The following is a 7,014-nucleotide window of genomic DNA, read 5'->3' as shown; positions in this document are numbered from 1 at the left end:
ATGGTTGGGAGAAAGGTTATATGGTTGGAAGGTGTGTTATGTGGGTGAGTATATTGAGGTGGTGTATAACGAGGTGATGGTTCATGTGGTTGGTGACAAAGTGTATAAATATTTTGATTCCATGGAGGTGGATGGTGTGGTGCTTGAAGATTTGGTGGTTGAGGGTTGTGTAGGGGGTACCGTTCATACCTTTGGGTTTGGTATGCACATTGGGGAGGGTTTAGCTCGTTGTAGCATGGGGGAGGTGGTTACCATGAGTGTGGCTCATATGCAATTGGTTCCTCCCTCAATTGATTCTCTCACTCCATGATACAATCCTAATTTGAAGTCATCATACCCTACAATATAATCACAACCAAGCTCCAAGCAACAAGGGTGATATCTCATAGAAAAAGTAGAAAATAAAAGCAAAAGACATCAACAAACAAGAAAAATAAACACCTAACTATTAACAAAAACAACCAAATAACACAAAAGTAGGCTATTTACACTATTGACATATTTACAACAACAAAAAATATGACACCAATTGCATTCCCCAGTAACGGCGCCAAAAACTTGATGCGTTGAGAATTGCACCGGTTTGGATTTTTTTCCACTTAAAATAACTTCCGTTGCAAGTATAGACCAAACCAGCAACCAACTCCCACCATCAAAGTTTAATTTCAAATAAAAATATAACCAAGAGTAATTGAACCTTGGGTCGTCTCCCTCGGACAATGCAATTAAGATGTCACACTCTTGGTTGTGAGGAGAAAGGGGGGTTTTTGAAGTATAAGAACGAAAGATTAAAAGAACTAAGAAATAAAAGAACTAACAAATGATAAAAAAATGGATATTAATGCAAATTAAAAGAAAGCAAGATCAAAACTTAGTGAAAATTCTATAAATGCAAAAAGAGCCTTGACTTGGGAATGAGAATTAAGGAATCCTATCATCGTCATAACCACAACTATGGCAATTATGATGAGTCAATCTCACTTCGTCAACCCCTAACATCGAGGAGTAAGTCAAGCAAGCATAATTGACCTTAATCCATAAGTCCTAGCTAACTTACTAATTTCTTAGTAAAAAGCTTGCGTCAATGGAAACAAGAGCTAACTAACTACCCAAGAATTATCACTAAATGTCGGACATTATAACTCTAGTATCCTAGGAACTCATTTCCCAAGCCAAGGTGTGAAAAGCTACTCAAAATTATCAAGTGGCATTTTCACAAATACTTGGTGGGCATAAAACCAAAACATAGGAAATTGCAAAGGAAAATAAAAACTATAACCAAAATTTCAAGAAACCAAAATTGCATATATTAACAAAGTAACTTGAACCATAAGAACATAAGAGTAAATATGATGTAATTAAAGAGTACTTACAAAAGTGATAAACAAAATCCAAGATCAAACTTGAAACTATAAAATGCTACAATGAACCCTAATTGAAAATACTAAGAGAGAATTTTCTACACTATACTACTCTTACTCCTAATTATCAGCTTCAGCACACTTAAAATTGGGCCAAGAAGTCCTCAAAATGGCGAGCCACGTGCTTCATTAATAAAGTCATGCGCTGGGACCATTGCATATGCACAGATGTGTGCGTATGCACACTTGCTAATTTTTGCACTTGTGTGTACGCACAGAAGGTTGTGCGTACGCACAGAAGGTTGTGTGTATGCACAATTGACTGTGTGCTTCTGCTTTGTTTTCTTCATGTGTTCTCCCTTCTTGCATGCTTCCTTCCACTTTTGCCTAGTCATTTTTTCCTATTGGACCTGAAATCACTCACAAAAATATCACAGCATTGAATGGAATAAAAGTAGAATTAAATTGCTCAATTTAAGCACAAAAATCCATGTTTTCACATTTAGGTTCAATTTAGGGATAAAACACAAAAGTATGCTATTTTAATGGATAAGTGTAGGTTTATACGATGGAATCCATCTAATTCAAGCAAAAAGTTATCATCAATATGGACTCATCAGTCCCACTCAAAATTATGGTCAGGATTGGGAGGTATAAGCTTGGAAAGTTGCCTAGTTTGATTATGCAGCAGCAGAAAATCAGCTTTAAAGTAAGAAACTTCAAAAATATATATCTTCTGATCCAACCATTAAAATTTAACCAAATTTTTTAGGATTCATATACACATCACAAATATTCAAGGAAAACTAATTCCATTCAATTGTGATGGTTAGATCGTTCCCAAAAATCGTCCGAAACTGCTGCCAGAAAATAAGATTATGCAGAATTTTGGCAAACTCAGTTCCTTCTTTTTTTGTTTCCACATACTTCAAGCAATTCAAGTCCATCTCAATACAAAACCTCACATTTTCACCCTTTTTATTCTCACTTCAAGCATACCATAATCAATATAATATACTTCATTATTCATCAAGCTATCATCTTCATAATTCATTATTATCAACAATCACCAAATTCATAATCATCAACCCATTCTCAAGATAATTCAATGGTTTCATAAAGGTTACTAACTCATAACATATATACATGTTTCAACCTATCTTATGGTCATCTAGCCTATATTTTCACACGACATTATATTTTAATTACGAAAAATCGAAACTATACCCTGGCCGATTCCTCCCTAAGCCAGAAGTACCTCAATTTCACCGTTTACTTAAGATTTCACTTCACCGCAATTGTGCAATCACAAGTTCCCAGCCTCCAAGCTCAAACTCAAGCTTCCAATTCACATATATACAATCTAATTCCACACAAACATCACAAAAATCAATATAGAGTTTTCTAATTTAACAATTTCACAAGGGTTAGAGGTTTCTTACCTCACCAACAGAAGTTTGGGACAAAGCCCAGTGATTCCTCACCACTTGAACACACGTAACATCATTAAATCACAAAATCTCAAAACCCAAGAACCTAATATTTACGAATTTAAGGAGAGAGTGACTGTGAGAGAAATAGCTAATTCCTTACAAATTTTTGGATGGGTTTTGTAGAGGATTCTGAGACGAATGCGTGGCCACTGACGGCTTGTCAATCGGAGCTCCGGATTGAAAGTTACAAAGATTTGAAATTTGGGTAAGGTTAGGGTTCTTGTTTTGTTTCCTTCCCCCAACAACCAGTGTGTTTAGCATGAATGACGAGAGAGAATACTAAAATCCTTTATATGTTGGTGATGTGGGTTGAGCCCTTGGGCCCAGTTCGACTAGTTCGGCTCGTTTGGCCCAATCTTGGGCCAAATTCTTTAAAATTAGTCTCAAAATTTATATTTTAATTAGTTCTACCCCATTAAATTATAAAATTTAATTTTTTAATTTTTTATTAATGATTAATTTATTAGCTAATTATTTTCATTAGTTACTCGGGATTTACACATGGCACTGCCGCGTACACAAGATTTAAATAATGACAGTGCCAAGTACGCATGCATCTGTCCACGTTTGCAAAAGTATTGGGCAAAGCCCAATACTCGCGTTGTGACACCCTTGTGTACGCACGCTTATCAGTTTTCTTAAAAAGCTGTTTTGTTGCAGAATTCTACTTTTCATTCCAAACTTCAAACGCGCATAACGTTTTCGTCAAAAATTATTTTCTGTCCGTTCCTCGAACATTATAATCTCTACAGGCCCAATTTTCATTTGAAATAATTTTCACCAAATTTGGGGGTCCGAAAATCAAGTTATGGCTCGTTGAAGTTGGTTAAGAATAGGTTTACACCGAAATCTGCCAAATCCTCCAGTTTTCAAAACTCTCAATCCAAAACCAAACCAATCACACAAAAATCAATACCAATACTCATAAACATTATCACATGCTCTTCGATCACTTCATAATCATTCCAACACCTAAGTTCTTCAATTCATTCAAACATTTCAACTCATAATTCCACTAATTCCAACAATTATTATCAATCATTATCACATCAACAACTATCATTCACATAGCATCATAATAAAGTTTCATCATACAACTCATTTCACCCTCAATCAACATACAAACTCAATTCTCAATAAAATCAACAATTCACACAATTCAACCAATCTTACGGATAACTAGCCTATGTTTCACACAACCTTATTTACTATCTACAAGAAACCGAAATCATACCTTGGCTGATTTTTCCCAAGCTCAAAATACCACCAAAATATTTTCTTCACAAGCCTCCAAGTCTCCAACTAAATCAATAAGTTTTAGCCACTAAAATTTTATTCCAGGTACTCCAATTCACCATTTTAACTCCAATCAATGAGAAATTGAATTTAGTTCATACAATTTACCACAAATCAACACTATGGTTCACAAATTCAACAAACTACATGGGTTTAATGATTCCTTACCTTATCCAATGATGCTTGGGATAAAACCTAACAATCACCCAATGCTAGATTGCACCTAAACCACCAAAATCATGCAAATCTCTCAATATCCAAACCAAAAATGTAAAAATAAAAGGAATGGAGAATGGGAAAAGAAATTTAGAGATCCTTACGACTTTGTTCAAATAGAATTGAAGGGCTCGGCGAGATGATTGCATGACCATAAACGGTGCGGCGATCGGAGCTCCTAATCAAAAGTTATGATGAATTGAAATTTGAAGTAAATAGAGGTTTAGGTTTTTGTTCTCTTCTTCTTTTTCTCAGTGTGTTTCACACTGAATGAAGGGGAGAGTGGCTGATGGAGGCTTATATGGGTTGGGCCTGGTTTAACCGATTTAGCCCGTTGGCCTAATTTCGGACCAAAATCTTTAAGATTAGTGTCTTTATTCGTATCCTAAATATTTTTACTTTTTCAAATTAAAAAAATTAATTTCTTAATCCCTTGGCTCATATTTAATTTATTAGTTAATTATTTATTAATTAACTGTGGTTTACATCCCTCCCAGTTAAAAGTATAAAGTAAATGACTTCAAGGATCATACAAGTTTAAGAGGAGTCACATAATATAAATCGAACTTGAGTTTTTGAAAATTCTTGATTCCCAATATCACAAGATTCAATAAGATAAGAGAACAAGCAAAGTTTAAGTTAACCCTATTTTCTTTTCAATAAGATTTAATAAGATTCAATATCACATAATATATTTCATTAAGTTAACCCTATTTTCTTTTCTTTTTGCTTCAGAACAAGAAAAGTTTAAGTTTGGTGTTGTGATGTATTTGCATCTTTAGTAGTTTTTCTTGCATTCTTTTTATACATAAAGTTAATTACAGTTTTTTCATCTAAACTGATTGATTTGGGAGTTTTCTATTGTTAACACGTTTTCTGAGTACTTTCAAGAAAATATAAGTCAGAATAAGAAAACTAAAAGGCAAAGAAAGCACCATCCAAGGCATAGGAGCTCGAATGCAACACCTAGCCATTGGTGTGCAATGCTTCCCAAGAAGTAGAGAAGCTGGCGTGCAATGCATAACCATTGGCGTGAAACACCTCCCAAGAAGCAGACAAGCAGGCATACAACGCCTTCAACAGACAAAGAGCTGGCGTGCAATGCCAAGAGGCGGCGTGCAACGCCTTCGAAGAGCTAAGAAAAAAGGCGTGCAATACCAAGATGTAGCATTTAATGCCATAAAGCCAAGCCAAGAGGTAGCGTGCAATGCCTTCGAAGAGAGCTAAGCTAGCGTGTAACGCCATGAAACCATGCTAGAAGTTGGCGTGCAAAGAGAAGGGCATGTAACGCCTTCAAAGCCCATGACCAACTTCAAAGCCCAAGTTAAACGCCACAATGCCAAGTGCAACGCCAATCAAGGCCCACTCCTGAAAATTGCAATTTCGGTCAAGATTAAGAAAGATTCTGTTAAAGATAAGATTTGATTTTATTCTAATTTAGTTTTAGTTTTAGTTAGGATTTGAATTATTATTATTATTAGTTATCTTATTCTCCCTACATATAAGATAATATTTAGGTTTTGAATTTGAATTTTAGGTAGATTTGGGATATAAATAAGTGAAGATGGTTCATAGAGAAGGGAATTCTAGGTTGGCATAGTTTTCATCTTTTGTTTTCATCTTTCTCCAAGAGTAAGTAATTCCTTTTTGTTAAGGGTTAGGAGCTCTGTTTACTTTTTTATGGATTATTAATCTAAATATTTTATTTTATTTTGAATTTATGCATTGATCTAGAGGTTAGAAGTATTGGAAAATATTCTAATTTTGTTTTGAATTCTGTTATTACTTTGGGAAATTTAATATCGAAATTAGCTTGAAAATGCTTTCTCATGACTTTTTAACTTGACTTGGAATAGTATTTTAAAAAGTGTGCTACATTTTCTTTCTCATAAATTTCAACTGTTTGGGACTGGTTTTGAATATGTGACATATAATTTGAACTAGAACTACCTTTGAATATTATTTGAAATTAAATCAGAATTGTGCTAAACCTCTTTTCTTAATTGGTTGACCAAGGGAATTGGCCATTGATTAGTTAAGGATAAATTGAATTGCCAAGAAATTGGAATTCAATTATATTTGATTTATCATGAAAAGATCTTTGTATGCATCAAAATAGATAAACATGAGAATTAATCTTTCTGGAAAATAAACATCTCCGAACCCCTTAACATCCTTCATCACTGCCTCCATAATCATTCAAGCATTCAAGACTCATTCAAGGCCCATAATCATTCAACGTTCCAAGAAAGACACGATTCCAACCCTTAATAATCCAGGTTCAATTGATATAATTAGTTATTCAATAAGATTTTCGCTTGGTCAATCCCTTAATCTTTGAGAGAATGATATCCACTTACCATGGTATTACTTGATGTGATTTGATGAACTTCCCAATATCCGAGCGAATTCAATTTTTGCTCATCAATTTACATGTCAAATTTGTTATTGATTTTGAAACAAATTTAAGTTTTTGTGTTAAAAAATTCTGTTACAAAATATTACTTTGTTTTGTAGTAATTTCATTTTTCATTACAAAAACTTTTTGTAACAAGACATACTACAACAACTCTGTAACATTTTAATTTTGTTACAAAATCATTTCGTAACAAAATTCGTAGTTTTTGTAATAATTTTATTGTTACAAT

Source organism: Arachis ipaensis, chromosome B7, assembly GCF_059453495.1.
Source record: "Arachis ipaensis isolate K30076 ecotype BB chromosome B7, ASM5945349v1, whole genome shotgun sequence".
NCBI lineage: Eukaryota > Viridiplantae > Streptophyta > Magnoliopsida > Fabales > Fabaceae > Arachis > Arachis ipaensis.
This window is presented reverse-complemented; position numbering follows the sequence as displayed.